The 18619-nt window shown below is 36.3% G+C and overlaps 1 pseudogene; it reads right to left on the bottom strand.

The window, feature by feature from the left end:
* Positions 1 to 4577: 4577 nt before the first annotated feature.
* Positions 4578 to 9167, bottom strand: LOC122354261 (annotated as a pseudogene).
* Positions 9168 to 18619: the final 9452 nt, after the last annotated feature.

The following is an 18619-nucleotide window of genomic DNA, read 5'->3' as shown; positions in this document are numbered from 1 at the left end:
ATTCGTTTATAATGATATTTTATGCACTTCTCTCTGCGCTCTGTGCATCTTTACCTCAGTTTTATAACCATTGAAATTCCAAATGATGTAGCATCAATAAAACAGATTTTAGACTGTACATACATTTAAAATCTGCACGCTAATACACACACTACACATCACACAATGCTGATAAATGATAACATTAATCATTTGAGAATAAAAGTTCAATCCTAAATTTGCAGGGATTTGATGTGATACGAGCGCAATAATCCGATTATTAAGATTAATTATTAAGCGCGATTGTGTAATGCTTTCCTCAGTTTATTTGTAACGCTTACATCCTCAGAACAAAAGCGTGGCAGACTTGGTACACTTATTATTTGTTCAGTTGCTTGTGCTCACCAGTGAAAACATATTCCACGCATGAATATATAATTCCGCAAAAAGTCACCAGGTTCCACAATTATTAAACATAGATGGAGACAAAGGCACAATTTCGCATTGCAGTTTCAACATAAAACTAGGATTATTTATTGTGGCTATTTTTAGAAATATATTGTTTGTAACTATGTGTCGAAAATCAGCTACTACTAAATAGTTTCGCCAAAATCATGTAAAATTACCATGTGAGGAAATCTATGCATAAAGCCTTTAGCCTAAGGGGCTACCAGAAAATAAAGCAGAAGCTCCAAATGACCCTTTTGCCTCTAGAAGAAGTTCCATTTAAAAATGATCTAGGATGTCTAATGGATTTTTCAAGTAGAAACTCTGGAAGTACTCTGTGACACACCAGTTCCCAATGTCATGTCTCTCATTTCAAGCGTTGATACTACAGGCTGCCACTGGAAAATCACTGACAGGATTTCAAAAACAAGACAATTCTCAACTTCATTAAACAGACTTAGCCTATACTACGAAAGTATCACTTTGTTTTCATATTTTTGACCCAGAAAATCTATTTTTGTGTGGCTTTACTAATGTCATAGTAACAGACACGTTGTATTTTGAAGAGCACCTAACTAGATCTAAGGGCGCCATATCTTGTGGACCCACTTTCTTTCCCTCTTTTTCACCACAGAGGCAGTCAGGAGGGCATGTTTTCTGCTTAAGAAAACATTTTATTATTTACACAATATATATATATATATATATATATATATATATATATATATATATATATATATATATATATATATATATATATATCTAATATAATTGTGTTTTTGTGTATCACCCAAAGTCTTCATTTGTAGCTTTACGTTTGCCCATATACCACTAATTCTTAAATAGTTTAAAAGACAGATAGTTATAAGACAGTTTTATTTTGTGATTATTTCAGCTAAAGTTTGATTTGTACATTCAGTTGAACAACTTTAAGTTAAAGGTAAAACACTGTCCATCCCAGATTATTTTGTAATGTTCGTAATGACTTTATCCTTGTATATTTTCACGCACAACCTTTTTCTAAATTGCAAAAAACAAAACTGGTTTTTATATTGTTTATTATATTACTGAAACATGACAAGTAGTGTGGTTTTTTTATAAAGCAGGAGTTTTTGTTATCAGTCTATGCGCTATGATTGATTGTTTCCAGTTGGATGAAAGCTAAAGTGCTAATGTTTTGACTGAGGCAGATCAATTTTGATTCAGGTTTGCTGGGTTTTAATAAAGAGTTAGCAGGAAATGTTATGTAAAGTTATGTAGAAAGAGTTTGTATTTATTTAACAGAGAATGTGGTTTTGGCCAGAGAATTTACTGTTTGACTAATTGTGTGATGTTCAGTGTCTTGCCATGTTAAGAGTTAAGAAAAAATACTTTAAAGTGTTGGTAAAAGCTTGTGTAATTGAAACACACACATTCATTTGGGCAGGTTGTGGAGAAAACCTATGCATCACAGGGGGTGAATATGGTAATTAATGGCTCCAGGACTCAGAGCTGAGGATGCTGTTGAGACAACAGTGCTACCCACAGAGCCAGCATGCAGCCCCTTGTTATTATCAAATATTCAATAATGCTTCATACCTCTATTTACCAGCAGAGGGCAATCTCACAGAATTTCTCTCCAACGAGAAATATGCCTTCAAACGACTGTGGAAGGAAATGAAATGCATAAAGCAGACAATTACTTTACAGTATATTCCAGCATTTATATCCTTTTTTATTTTGTAAAATCACTTGAAACATAACGACTTCAAGATGTTATTTTTCACTGGTGTACAACCCTGAACACACACATTTTGGTGGGTTTCATGGCCCTTTAAAAGTCTTTTATGCTTAACTAGCTTTCTTAAATAGTAAAAATGTTGATTTATGCAAGTGTAAGCATCTCCCTGATTGCAAACATGTTTGTGTGAAATCACAGACCAAGTGTATAGTTAGCCATTTTAACGTTTCTAGTTGAAGGCGCTGCCATAGCACATAAACTACAACCCAGTAACATCTTCAGCATTCAAATCTGTTTTTATTTCATCTGCTAATTAATGCTTCCGTTTGAGTCAAATCTTCAGACTGACTAAGCAGATGTTCTACCAGATGCTCTTTCTGCATCTTCAGGTTAAACTCATTCTCCTTGGTATGCATCATTATCCATCATGACTAATGAGGTGAGGGACAGAGAAGTTCACATCATTGATATAAAGTATTTATCTATTGTTGTTTTATGCAGAGTATCTGCAACCTTATCTACAGTAAGCCCCAGAAAAGTAATCGGCATTTAAAAATATATATAATAATGTCTTTTTTTGTTTTATTAAAGCAAGTGGCTTTTTCCCAAAAAATAAGTTCTAAAACTATAAACGATAAAACCAATTGATGCTGTTCTAAACTAACTTTCTACATCAGATAAAAAAATCACTTTTAAGTCCTGATGGTTCATGAATTAATAAAAGCAGAGTTGTAGCTACTGAAAAGCTCAGAGACAACATTTTAGGATGTCACTTGGTTTAATATTTTGTGTCTAAATGCAATGAAATTCAGATATTTTCATGCATATTTTAGAATATACCATGATACACAGATGTTCAGAAACACAAAAAGAAAACAAGCAATAATTATTTCCCTTTGTTTGTGCTTCTTTATTTTCTGGTCCCTCACATAATATTTATTGAATAAACACTTTGTCTGCAGTAAAGTTGTAAGCGCAGAGTGTTTGACAAGAACATTTTGTAAAGGTTAACGCTCTGTGTTTTGAATGTGCTTCAAGATTCTAAAAGTGCTTTAATATCATATATTGCTAAAGCAAATGGCATTAAATAATCTGAGGAAATATAGACACTGACAGAAAAACAAAGGGCTGTACAGGGAGTTTTCATTAGTGCTCATAATACACATAGAGTTCACATACAGGATATATGTTTTTAGTTAGATGATGAAATGCATATATTAAGGTTTTCTTGAGTGCTATCACAACACTTGAAAAAACAGAACAGAGTAAAATAAAACACCAATCGACACCCCAGACCCCACCCTTCATCACAAAAAATAGCTTTTAGAAATGATCACATTTTAGGACTTATTCACTGTGCTTCAATAAGGTATAGCTCTATTCTCGATGAAAAGATCTCAATCACATTTAATATGAAGGTAGTTTTATATCATCAATCATCATCAAATATAGACATGCATTATGCACTTTACTCTGCTATACCAGATTACATCACTGCGTCGTTAACTAATAATGTCCTTCTGTCCGAATTGTTTTTCCGATTTCTAACAGGCTGCTTTTGTGCTGCTATAGTGTATATGTAATTTGGAAGAGCGGATAGTGTCGCCTTTCAGCTGTGTGCCCAGGCCTCTCTCTTGCTCCTGTGGTGAGAAGCCAGTTCTAGAGCATTTAATATGTCTGCTTTTCCAAACCGCATACCGTTAAAGACACAGCCTTGACGAAAATGGCCACATTGATGATTTGGTCTGTCTTGATTCAATAAAAGTCAAATAGAATCAGCTTAAGCAGAAGAGAGAATGTGAGAATCGTGGGACGCCCTCCTGCTTTCAGGTGTGTCAGCTCTATAGTCTACACACAGAGTTAATACAGGAGCCAGAACATACAGGGTAGGAGATGGTCTAATGCCTCGGATGCGCATTTCAAAGATTACCTGGATTAAGACTGAGAGGGGATGGAGAGTTAAAGGAGAGTTCGCCTCAAAAGAGAAAGTTCTGTCATCATTTGCTCAAGCTTTTGTGTCGCTTACTTCCGCTTAACACACAAAAAAAAAGAAAAAAAAGAATCATGAAAGTGCAAAAGAACCATCAAAGTCCGTATGAGAGAATAATGACTGACATTTACAGTTTTACATTCACCCTGGGTCAGTTTGGCATGTTTATGTGAATCTCTTTCAATAGATCGATTCAGTTCAAAAAACTGCTTTGAATTAATCAGTATTCTTATTTATCATATGATCTCCTCATAAGATTTGTAATATACGCCACATGTAATATGGACTTTTAAAGGTTGCATGGACAAGTGTGGCCAGTTCAATTGTATTAAAACCTCTCTTTGTGTTCCTGGAAACAGGACAATAAGTAAACGATGACAGAAGTTTCATTTTTTGCGCCGCACTGTTCCTTTAAGGTGAGGGACTTATGTGCGGCATGAGAAGTCAGGTGGATCCAGCCTTCTACATCACACTGCACTTGGCCTTCAGCTTGTCTGCACGTCTCTGCTTGCTGGAGCGCATGTTCAGACTCATATCGCGCTTTTATCCAGGTTCAGGAGCTCCTGAAAAGCTCCTTCACGTTGGTGTTGGTCTTGGCTGATGTTTCCATGAACGCGCATTTCCAGATGTTCGCCTGAGCTTCGCCTCCTTGGTCCTCCACCTCTCGCGCTGGTCTCATCGCTTCTTTACCCACTTACGAGCATGATTGGGATGTTCTCCACGTTCCTTTGATGGCCAGCACTTGCTGGTAGATCGGCCCAGCTCCTCCAGCCACTGCCTGCTGGTGATGGAGTAGACCAGGATGAAGGCATGGCCTTGGAGATGGACAGACGCTGCATAGCAGGGAACTGGTGGCTGCCAGTGGTGCCAGTGATCTCCAGAGTGCATACGCTCTTGTCGCAGCTGATGACCTGCCGGTATGTGTCCTCCACCGGCCGGGATGTAGGTGTCCCTGAAGGTGCCTTTAACGAGCGCAGAACCAATGAGCTCTTGCCTACTCCACTCTGCTCCAAACACCACCACCCGGTAATCGTTACTCTGCTCTGGCATGCTGCTTGGGTTTGTCGGTGTATGTGGCGTGTTAAGACTCAATTATTCCCTGAGATCTGAAACAGGAAAAGGTTTCATTTGGTACACATCCGATAAATATATTTGTCTTCTGCGGTTTACAAATGTAAAAAAATTCTGGAAACACTTGCAGACATTAAACCAGACATCTTTCAGATTATTCCAGTCGATCTTTGCTAATAGACTGGTTGGAGACTGAAAGTAAGGCTAGCACTGGTGCTTCAAACCAATCTCACATAAGAGGGCAATTTTATATATATATACATAAACTTTTCAAATCAGTTCAAGAAATATTCTATTCATTTTGGGGACATATTATTAAAAGTCAGTTACGATTCTCTATTCTATTTCAGCATTATATATAGAGATGATAAGTAATAAGTAAGCTTACATATGAGTGGTAAGTAAGTACTGGTTTATTTCAAAAAAGTGTAAACGCTGTGGCTCTGTGGCACTATCAAAATATTGATCTGTTTGTCTGAGCACTTTCAATTACCTGCTCAATATAGCAAAATTGGCTGACCATCAAGGAAGGGTGTTTATAATTAAAGTTTGATACTGCCAATTTCATAAATTACATATATTTAATTACATATATTAAATATGACATGTTCTTAACTGTTTATGAAATCTGCATATGAGACTATTAAGGTTGCCTGACATCATTCTTTAAATGGAGAGGAAAGACAATGGTCAGCATTTCCTGACATTAACGTTTGTGTGTGTGTGTGTGTGTTTGTGTGTATGTGTAAATACATGAGAGTATATGCCTGTGTGCCTTTGTGAATTGAGTAGGACGGTCTCTGCTGCCATCAGCATCAAGGTCATCTATTAATGACTCATTTATCTTGCTGTGAAGCAGCCATTGACTCAGTCTCCTGGGAAATCAAGATCACACCAGATATTTCTGGCACCTGACTGAATTCCTTGCAGCATTTGGAGACAGGGGGACACTTCCTGACTGCCTCAACAACAGAGATTTGGCGCAAATGCCTAATTTTCACATGACAGATCAATATACCCAATGCGGTCTGATTAACAGAGAACTTTGTCTGCATTTAAAGTGCTTGAAAATGCCTACATCTACTCAGCCCCAGAGGAAAATCCAGTGGTACTTCTGAATTAGCAGTAATGATTATCTTTCAGATGAACAGAGACCAGATGAGCCTCTTACTAAAGACCTCTTTGGTCTGGCCGCAACATAAGATATAATCTCAGTGAAAGCAAAATTTTGAATATTAAAGAGTGTTTGGCAACCTTTACCTCTCATATTCCATCTTTGTTCCTCATAGTAAAAGTTCAAATGTTAAGGTCAGACATTTTATAAAAAGGCTTAGAAAATCATTGGACACACAACACTGTAAAAATACTGCAATGAGCTACAATGTACAAAAGTACAATGGATCAGTCACATGAAAAATAAATGCTAGAGTGAGATAGCGTTCTGTCCTCTATACAGACACAACAATAAAAATAAATCACATTGAAGACATTGTATCGATATTAACAGCAACTAGTTTCATCTACAAATGTAACATTTTGTTAGAGAAAAAACGCACTGATTAAATAAGTTAAAGGCTCAGAGTAAATTTTGTTTGTGGGTTATTTCTCCCTGCTGGTAGACTGTAGTAACTATATCACCTTCTCCATTCAAAAATCATAACTTTATACATATATATAATTTTGTTTCCCTTTTTGCAGTGGTGCTAAGAATGCGAATCACAGCTCAGGAAAAAATCTCTTTTTGGTGCCAAAAGCCAATCAGCATTGTCGTGACATAAGTCTATATGCATTTATGGCCCAAGTGTGTTTCATAAGAATAAAATACATTGTTAAACCATGTTAATATATAAAACATGCATAATTATATGGGTAAAAAAGTACAATTATGAAATACTAAATCATAACTATGTCATTTCTTTTATCATTGTCACATGTTTATCACTTTCAATGTCCTTATTTCAAATTTTATTGCAATATGCATTTCATAATTTCGGCTTTTGAAACTGGAAAGCCAAACTACCCATCAACACCAAGAACAATGAGTAAAGATAGAAATGCTAACTATAAGTCCACATTAACACATAATATTGCTCTGTTTATTATAAGCAATCACTGCAGTTATGCCACCTGCCACTTTAAATTCTAAATATGTCTCTTCAATGTCTTTTCATTTAAATGTGAAAAACAAATAACAATATTGTTCCCTTGTGTCATTTTCATTGTTGTGGTACCGAATTTTAACTATTATTAAAACTTTTAGCATTTTATTAATGCGTTGTTATTACTATCATTAGTTAATGTCAGTTGTGTAAAGAGGCTTTACCCTTATTAATATCAATAAATATTACCATTTGTTGAATATTTGTTTTGCTGCTGGCTGTTAAGCTTACTCAAAACCATGAACTGCAGTCATTTTACAACAGTTAATATTCCAAGGGCTGTTTTGTCTGTTCAAGCTGGCTATGAGTGTGCTGCAAGAGGCTCCGCTGTAGATGGTATCGCATTTGTTTTCTGCTGGTTTGTACCAGTTTGCATGATGTCAGTAGATACACCAGGCCTTTGAACAACTAAGATGTATAGACAGATTCTCCCTAAGCTGCTTGGGAACATCCCAATAGTGCATCATTTTTGGAACTCTGGGAATTCTCCTACACATTGTGAAACAGCCCTCGAGGGCATGTATAGAATGAGCTGAAAACAAGAGTGAGAGAATTTCATCAGAGCGATACTGATGAAAGCAAGGAGACAGGGCCAAAAAATAAATACATTTATATATATATTTCTAATGTTGCATGTCATCTTTCTGTCAGTTACCCTAGTAACCAACTGGCAAACAGTGGGTTTAATTTACGTCACTGCAGCCTATTCATACACTGAGGTGAAAGAAACTATTTATAGTAATGAATGATTACTAAAGAAAAATATGTAACCTCGTATCAGTTTAGAATTCCTTTGTGGGCTATTTACAGGGCATTGTATTAATCAATTATTTCTGATTTTTCACAAAGATATATTACAAAACTACATATTGAGCTAAGGAAACGTGTAACTGAGGTGGCCTGAAAGGCTACAAGAGACGCGCAAAACGTCTATCGCATGTGATGTCTAAAAATACCACAGCTCATCAACTCAATTCTTACTCTATAAGCTCGATCCTGAGCCCGTCAGAGCTCTGATGGAATGCAGATCCGAGAAGGTCCGCATCTCTTAATCAACGGGGTTTGCTGTTACAACTGGCGTTAATATTGCTGTAATTAGGCGACATTCAAAACAGGCATCCTGTTATTTTCTCTCAGCCAGTTGGGTAATAAAGCGCATATAGGCCGTGTAACCTGGAATGAACAAGCATTGGGAGGCCGTGGATAAAAATTCTATTTCATTTTTTTTTTTACTCAATCACATGTCGCGTTCACATTTCACGCTGAGACAAATACATCATCCGCGCGTAATTCACACGGATCCGCACTGAACCGAACGTCATTTTTTACGGAAGAAGAGCGATTTTTTTTACGCGTGAAGTCGTTAATCGCTTGCTTGTCGTCAAAGGAGCATCGTTCACACACATAAGCGATGGATAACAAAACGCAAAGGATCCTCAAAGTCATTACGTCTCTGTGCGCTGAAAGATGCTATTGCGGTCCGTCACACGAAGGACGCGCGTCAAAGACACGAGCGTATCGATACATGAAATCCGCATTTGTCTGAACCCTCTCCATATTGAAACACTTATTTGTGTACCGCTTGTGAAAAGTGATTTATTCTTACCTGGCGACAGTGTAGCAACGATCCCAAATCTTGTTAGTCATAAATTATGGGAAGCATTAGAGATCAGATACACGACAAATGTCTTACATTCTCTGCCGTACCAGTCCTGTTTCATTTTCTCGTGTTATTTGCATGGCGTAAATCGAGCGATGTCGCTGAAAATGCTGTTATTGCTCTTGGTGCGGCGGCGCGCGCGCTCCAGCTGTCCTACCACGTTCCTCTCTGACGCACGCAAGCGCGCGATATGCGGCTCACCCCCGCGTCCTGTGTCCCGTTACACGACGAGAACAAAACCCCACCTGCTCTATACCGTTAAACTGTTCTCCGTCTACGCCATGTTGATCATACAACATTGTTCCGTCACTAAAGGGGACATGTTTCTTTAATAAAACACCATTTTGAGCTCTGACGTTTCCTCTATGGGCGCACACCGGGAGCGGACGGGGCACTGGACTGATGGAAATAGTATCTACTATATTAGGGTGCTATATTTTAAAAATAGCTAATAGAAGTGCTACCAGACTATAGAAATAAAGGCTAAAATTCGGGTACAGATGTTAGTTAAGCGAGGTTTACTGGGTGGGACATACCATAAAAAATACATTCTGTGTGGTTACTAATATATTCAGATATAGCCCACTGTTAAATTATCTTATAGGCATTTTTTGTATTAGATGACATGCGTGATGAAGGCTTATCATATGTTTTGCTTTCCTATTAGCCTATACAGTAGGCTTAGTTTATATACAGTGTGTGTATATATATATATATATATATATATATATATATATATATATATATACACACACACACACACTATATAACAGACTCCTATGCTGACACACCTTAACTGTAAGGTGTGCTCATCCTGGCGTCAGGATAACCTTTGTTCACTGGGTGTATAAGTATTTGTCTCTCCAATGGTTTTGTGATGAATCGACAAAGCAACCAGTAAATGAAGCTTTGTGATGAAATTTATTTGTAATTTGCATCACAAATGAAATGCTCACAGCACCCCCCATTGCACTCAGTCTGACACCCCTGTTATCAATACAACACTGGAATTGTATTTTTAATGACGCCGTTTAAATCGAACTGTTCAAATCTGATGACATCAGATTTGATATGAGGTTTCTTTAAATTTATATCTTCTCAAATGACATCAGCCGTGGTCTGATTTATAAAATGTGTTATTGTATCTTCTACAGAAATCCTCACACAACATGAATTAGCCTACAGCTTATTCCACGATGGCCAAGATGTGTGAATGCAAAATTCTGAACGCAAAAAAAATAAATATTACTAAATGGTCAGCTGTGGGTTAGCGCTATCATTTTTGTCTCAGTGAGAGTGCTGCTAGCAAGATGACTGTTTCATTAGGAATTAAAGAAATTGATGTCTCATATTAAATATTATAAATGTTTTCTTTCAAGCAGCCTGTGGCAATTTTTTCATATAGTCCTCCAAACTAGTGTTGTTCAGCCTTTTTTTAACCCAATGCACACCTTTGTTCAAAAGAATATAGCATAAGTTAGTATTTTATTATTTGTTCATTTCATAAACACTTTTTTATCTTGAAATTGAACCCATGACAAAGTTAGCACTTCTATAAAGCAATACATCTGTATTGTTCCATAACAGTTTTGTGTTTCCAGTATTAAAGTATGTTGCCACAAAACACCAGTGTGTATTATATGAACTATATTATATGAGCTATAGCTTTGTATCCAAGACTTGAAATTTAAGACAACCTATGTAAAAATCTAAATATACACTCTTAAAAACTAAAGGTTCCAAAAGAGGGTTTTAGTGTAAAGAGCATTCTAATAATCTGGATAATATTTTTTTACTGTAAAGGACCCTTTGTGAAATTAAAAGGTTTCATGGATTGTAAATGTTGATGCAAAAACCTTTATTTTTAAGAGTGCATTGAAGAAACTGGAGTGACTTTTTAAAACACCCATTGACCAGTGTTGTGACATTATGTAATATAACCTGTCAATAAAAAGTTTAACTGTAATTGAATAATAACTGAATTGTACACTCTCAGAACAAAAATATCTACCATTTTGTTACACTTTAGGTACTTCAGATAATTTATTTAATTTAATAATTATTTTTATTATTAATCATTAAAAATATGACCATTATTTTATTGACAAGGTCTGACCTTTTATTCAAACTGCACGTTTATTACACACTTTTAATACAACAGCTACACACTACTGCACACTTTTACACAACAGCTGCAATAAATAAATAGCACGATGAGCCAGCTATACTGTATAACATATACGTTTTAATTAACGTTAGCCTGCTATTTGCTTGTTTATTATTAAAAACACAAGACAATGTGATGTTTTTTCCACAGTTAATCATACTGAAACCGAATTTCTCGATAGATCTACGTGTGCGCGTTAAGGCAGTTGCCTGTTTTTCTTGCCAATATTTACGTTCGAGATAAAAATAAAAAGAGAAGGAGAAAAGCTTGTGTGTGTGTGTGTGTGTGTGTGTGTGTGTGTGTGGGAGGGAGAGAGAGGGAGAGGCGTGACATCAGAGCGCACAGCATCACTGAATGCAGGGCATCATCCCCACTGACAGAGAAAGACAGCAGCGCCTCCACGCCCAGTAAACACCGCCAACGCTGCCGAACATGAGGTAAGATTTACACCAATTCAGTCTATTAGTGAATATATTAAACCACGGGGGACGGGTGTATCAAAAATATGTATGTTTTCGGTATTTCTGCGGTAAATCATACGGTTGCGTACGCTGCGTGTCCGTGAGACGTGGTGAGGTCCTGATGAGAATATTTATGAGGGCGCCAGAGAGGACCGTTTACCGCAAGCGTTTCCCACGAATCTTAACGAGCACAAATAAGATTACGTTTCACTGCACGAGCGCAATAAACGTGTTGTTTTAGGGGCCTAAAACGAACGAATATCTGCGACCGATATCGCAGCTAAAATATCACGGCCAAGGTCAACAATAAAACGGCAAGGATGTCTCACTGTGTCCGAATCACGGGCTTCTGATGTACAGAAAGCCGAGCGTGAGGGTCATTTTCTTATTATTCCGTTCATGGTGAAAGCTTCCTAGCCGTCCGATGCTCCATAGTAACAAAGAAAGGAATCTTCTGCAAATGTGTTTCGGCCTCTGTTACCGTGAATATTGCATGAGCACAAAGAAAATGTGACGATTGTTCGAGATGCTGATTACATGTTATTAGATTTGTCAGTACATTATGGTAAATAGTCTTTTGTTAATAACTGCGTTCATCCTGGTTAAGGTAAACTGTTAGAAAATCATTATTTTGATAGATAGATAGATAGATAGATAGATAGATAGATAGATACCCACTTTACCAGACAATAAACATATGCATAGTGAGTGAGTTAAATAGTAAATCCAGAATTATTTTTGCATTTATTATTACTATTTTTATTTATTTTTACTTCTGCCATTTGGTAATTGCCCATGCAATAAACAGAATAGTACTTACAGCCACCCTAGTTGAACTTAATTTTACAGTGACCTTACTGTATATTATTCTGCTGTAATAAATGCAATGGCATGACATTGATTTGAGTTACATTTTTTACAATTTATTTAAATAATTTACACATGTAAAGCAAATTAGTAAACATATTTGTGCAGCATATCATATTATATATGGACACCATCATTATTTAAATCAATAATTTCTGATTCTAAAAAAAGCGTAGCAATCATTTTTGAAAAATTTGTACTTTGTTGGTTAAAATACTTGCGATTGTTTCAAGACCAGTATCCAGGCCTTTATCGGACACCATTATTTCTAAATATTTCTGCTGCACCTGGCCAAATATTCCAGATTGATCCGTAATAATATATGGATTCTAGGAGAGACCGTGTGTGTCTCAGAGGAAGAAAAAAATGCAAAGCAATACCTTATCCAATGAGACTGTAAACATTAAGGAGAATAGGGCTGAATTAAGGCCACAACGTCTACCTCTGGTTAAAAAGCATAAAGGCTGAGTTGAGCTAGCATTAGTTTTAGATGTTTCAGGGACCAGGAGTCGATGTCCATAAAACCCATGTCTGGACCACCCCTGCACAGCTTGGTGACTCAACTTAGTCTCCTGACACAGATGTGATGTAGACTTTAAAAAAAAAAAAAAACTGCTTACATAATGTCATGTGAGTATTATAGAAAGTGACAGCCACTGGATGTTGTTTCTAGTAAAACCTTGCTGGCTATTCAGAGACTAGATAGTTGTGCTTTATGAACAAACGATAAAAGTTTATAGTTCAGATTAATTTATGTATGTATTAGAGCTGCACGATTCTGGATAAATTGAGAATCATGTTCTCTTTTTTTTCTTTTTCTTTTTTGTCGTAAATAGAATCACAATTCTCACGCACTTGAAAATTATTTTGTGGGCAAAACATTGTGAAATTTAATAATTACAAAACATGAATTGCTACAGGCTGTTTAAAAGTATTATATTAATTTATATTAGTTATTAAATATAAATTAAAATATTATATTTAAAATATATTTAATAAACCATTTTTCAATATTAAAATTATGAAAAGTTGGTTCAAGAAATATTAACGATTCACCCATAAATACATCACATGAATCAGTGTTTTTGAATGAATCTCTTGAATGAATGATTCAGCGATAAATAAATTTAACTTGTCAAAAGGTGCTGTATTTTACCATAGACATCTATGTTTTTATCCGAAATTTAAACTTTTATCCCAGTATTTCTATAATACTATGAATGATTGTAAGATTCAAATAATACTTTATGGTTGATGGCCTTTTCAAAGTGAAGCTATTTCTTCTCTAACATGGTAACTATTTGCTCTATGAGTCAGGAACTTCTTAAATTGAGATTTCGAGATAAAGATTTTTAATGATTAATAATGCAGCTATAGTACATATATGTATGCATGCAAATGATAATGCATGACTAGCTGTGCAAGAAAAGATTTTAACACATGACATGGATGTAAATAGACACTCAATGTGAAGCTGAATGTCGGCAAGGAGTGCATTAAAATCCTTTAATGCACAGCTTGCCATGAATTATTCTGATTATATCATGGTCATTCAAATGCACTGACGAACTGAAGGTGTTAATAATGTCTGCAGTCCAAATTATGACTAAAAAGGGTTAGGCTTATGCTCCTGAGTGTTTTTGTGTGTGCAGTCTCTGCATGCAAGTGATATGTGTTTATTTGTGTTCACAATGATAGCATAGGACTAATAGAGTACAGTGATTAAACTGACTTGGAACTACACGCCTATTAAACAGTTTAATGCAGCCAATAAGAGTCAAATATATAATTTCGGATCGCTTATTTTATTTTGTGTTATTTATGTTTAAAGAGAATGTCTGGCGGCTGATGATGTGTCATTTGTTTTCTAATAAGCTGAGAAAGAAAAATAAGTATTTCACGAGGTGGTGATTTTGTAAGAACTTATATCATGTGACCAATATCATTTCGAACTGTCAATAGGGTCACACAAAAATACTAAACAGTCATTAATTACAATGAGATTGGGTTGATACATGATGCGTATGATGTCCAAGCAATTTTTATGAAGGTTAATTCATGTTGTGGTTAGTACAGATTGATATGTCCCAGGAGATATGGTATGTTTCTGTCGAAAGACACGTGAGAGCTGCAACTTGTCAGTGGCCATTTTTGTTTCACACAGGCCTGATCGTTATACAATATTGATCTGTACTTGCAAATTTTTCAGAGCTTTAGTTCAATTTTCCAGTCTTTAGGGATGTTGGAATTGATGATATGGAGCATATGATGAAGGTTACTGCAGTATTTTTTTTTTTTTTTTTTTACATTTCGCAAAGGTTGTGTGGGTTGCATATTTCTCATGCGCACCTCTCCTGTCCTGCTAAATTTCGCTGACCTTGAGAAATCATTGTGATGAGTCATGAATATTACACTGAATAATTCAGTGACCTTATAAACACATTGTTGACTGATGGCTCTTTGTCATGGAGGCTGCTTTACAGCTTGATCAGCTTTGAGAAATGTCTTTATTCAGATTTTAATGCAGTCCGCACAATTTACTTGACTGGTTGAAAAAAGGGTTGTTAGTTTTGGAATAATTCAGTATTCATACTCTCAATGTGATGGATTACTATCCCCCTCTTGGCTGATGGGTGAATTGCCTGAATTTGCAGCCACCATTTTATAAAGACAGTACAGCACTACAGTCAGGTTAACCTAGTCTCTTAACAAACACATGACCTGCTGGCTCGGGTACGGGATTCTCAGGCATGGTCCCTTCCTTTGCAGGTGCTGTTTCCTTGGTAACCAGACAGTCTAGCAGTGAATGGTTGTTTTGAGATGGTCAGGAAGGGGGGAGGAGGGTAAGCATCCTCCATCTTCTTTGTTCTCATTCCCGCTGCTTGTGGCCTACTTTAGTTCATTCTATCAGAAACCCAGTGCTCAACGCATGTCTGGTTCCAATATATTTTTCTTTCATAAATGAAATAAATTAAGCAGACCTTGTTATAACATTTATTTGCTATCTCTTGTATCTAAATAGTTTTTATTTGGTCTTAAAATAAAATGTATACAACGCATTATTATGTTATATAATATTATATTATATTATATATGTCAGACCAGTGAAAAACAAATAAAAAGGAGGTATATTATTACATTATATATTGGTAGATTGATAAATGACTTCAGTTAGTGAGGCTGTTTGCTGACCTTGCATCATTTGTAGTCTTAGCGTGCTTTCCGGCTGTTGTGTGTGTATGACTGAAGAGCCTTAGGCTCTTGTTATATCACAGTTATAGAGGACTTTAGGACACAGTCACAGCTACACGTGTGCATCAGATTCATTCACACAACATTAACTACAGTAGTCAACATTTTTGAATGGATCAAAAAAGTTAATCAATCAAAGTTGTCTCTAGGATAAGGACACATTTTGTTTTTAGGTTTTACGCCAACTTTGATGAAAGCTTTTGATCTACTTCAAGTGTTAACTTTTAATAAAAATGCGAAATGTATGCAAATAGATTTTGCTTAATCCTTACTAACGCCTTGTTTAAATTGCTCTGAGATTGTTCCTAATATCTTTAAGTTAAGATTGTGTAACCAGCAGAAAATATTCAGGGGTCAAAGGTTGTTTAAAGCATGTTGCAAATTGTGTCGTTTTATAATAATAAAAAATTCTAAATTAAATTAATAAAAAATAAACATTCATTGTGATTTATTTTGTATATACAAAGTTACTTATGCGTACATAATATGATCAAAAATATAGCAAAATATAAAAAATGTGCAACATTATTACAATATAAAATGACTGATTTCTGTTAATATACTTTAAAATGTCACATGATCCTTCGGAAATCACTCTAATATGATAATTTGATGCTCTGTAATTATCAGTTATCATTGTTCAGAATTATTAATAACAGTTTTAATATATAAAACAGAACTGGTCTCTAGAATCAAACCTGGGTCACCTTTGCACACTAAACAATAGCTTCACCAATATAGCTGGCTATTTTATTGCCCTAGGCTTGTGTGTGCCTGTCCTCTATGCGTCATGTAATGAGATATTGGATGTCTTTCCCATGTAGCCTAGGGGACGTGTGCTATACAGCTGTAGATCTGAGGATCAGAGCATACGTTGAAACAAACTGTATGTTTGGGTATCACTTTATGTCTCGTCACAATGCAAAATCAGATGCTGTGATTTTCAGAGCATTCCCTGCTGAGGAGAGCGGGGATTGGGTGTTACCATGGCAACCGCCGAGAACTGCTGCCCCGCATTGGCAGCTCACTAACACTCTTCCAGTTATTTTCCTCAAGGGATAGATCTTAGAGTAGATTACCCAGCATCCACTGCAGCACATACAGCAGAGCACAAAAAGCACAAAAGATTAAAAAAAAGAGTGGTATCGCCATTTCCTCTCCTACTGACTTCATTAATTTAACGGTTATTGAAACACCACCAGTAGCCAATTAAAATGCAGAAATATCTAAAGTGTCTGCATGGTGCCCAATTGGTCGTGCATTCAGCCTATTAGATCTGGAACAAGACTAGCCAGATGAAAAAGATGAACCAGCTGTGCTTAAATCCCTGTGGACCATCACACATGCTTCATCATCAAACATTTCTCCCTTCTCCCCCTCTCTTTTTATATCCTATCAGAGGCACCAGCTTTCAATTTAGGGGTGTCCTGTGCTGTCCAGATTAATCCATGCTGTCCAAACCCAGCTGAATTTACAGTCAGATACTCTGCTGCGTCCTTATGATCCAAAAGCAATTGCATCAAAACCAGCCACTGCTCTGGCCATCGTGTTCCTGGCAAATTGGTTTTCTTCATTGATCTGTGAGTCTGAATTTTAATGGATTGATTTTGGGGTGGTGCGTTATCTTTACATAATCCAGCCTGTCCTGAGGTGGACCTCACCCAAGTGTATAAAGGCAAGAGAGGTGTGAGTAAATGTCCTTGGGTCTGGCTGGTTCCGTAATGTAGTTTAACACCGGCTGAGTCTGGAATCTGTTCAGTCTGGAGAACGCAGCAGTCTGTTTGTGAGTAAATCTTTGTTTGACTAATGGAGGGCTATTAGAGCAGAATTACAGAGACTTAATTTAGACAATTAGAGGATCGTCGTGATTGCAGTGAATGCCTTGGGATTTGGTATCTGTTCTGGCATCTCCTTTAGAATATCAACCAACCAAATTTGTTATTAGAAATGATCAGTCTGAAAGATTTTAGTGTTAAGATGTAGTTTGTTCTGTGCTGTAAGACACATAGGGCTTTGCTGAGGTGTGTTGCATTGTGTTAGGTGTCTGTGGGGTGGGTAGGTGAATGAGTGAATAGGTGATTGAATCATTGATCTCATTTACTTGAGCATGAATGTGTAATATATATATATATGCAAAACCCATTTATTATATGTGAAACCCTTTAAACATTTAGCAATTTCAACAAAGGTGGAACTTCTCGAAGGTTTGTTTGGCCTGGTAATCCTGATCTACAGTAAATCATTAAATAAATCTCTTTTTCATGTGCACATTTATGCATCATTATGTTGAATGTAGCTCAAACAGTAGGTGGGGGTGTTGCCGATTGCTGTTCAGTAATCAGTCAGACTTCCTTGCGCTAAGGGGACTAAGCACTAGGCAGTGCAAAATTGGGACTGTATTCTGAAAATAAGCTTAAAATAATCTGTGAGTCTACTGACTTTGACAACAAGCCCAAACACGCTTATAATAAGCAGCATATTAATCTTATATAGGGTCACATTAAGCTACGTTGGATGTATTGGCTTGCGTTAGGGTGTGTTAAGCTGTGTTGGGCAGCATTAGACTCTGTGTCCACCAAAGCGTTTATAGGCAGCTGAAATTGCCAGGTGCTCTCTTTGAAAAACTCACAGCTGTGGGCAGTTGTTATTGAAGATATGACTATTTCAGGATTGTGGTAAACTATGCTGAGGTCATGTTCAAGTACTAAGACTGTTTTAAGATTGCCATGAGTGTTTTATTTATTTATTTGTTGAGCAGTTGGAACTGTTTTTTGAACCTTTAGACAAAAAGCTTGTAGTATAGAATATAAATTGTGAAATATGGACCTAATACCTGAAGAAGAAAA

The sequence above is a fragment of the Puntigrus tetrazona genome, chromosome 11 (genome assembly GCF_018831695.1).
Source record: "Puntigrus tetrazona isolate hp1 chromosome 11, ASM1883169v1, whole genome shotgun sequence".
Lineage (NCBI taxonomy): Eukaryota > Metazoa > Chordata > Actinopteri > Cypriniformes > Cyprinidae > Puntigrus > Puntigrus tetrazona.
The sequence above is the reverse complement of the archived record's forward strand: the minus strand, read 5'-3'. Positions and strand labels throughout refer to the sequence as shown.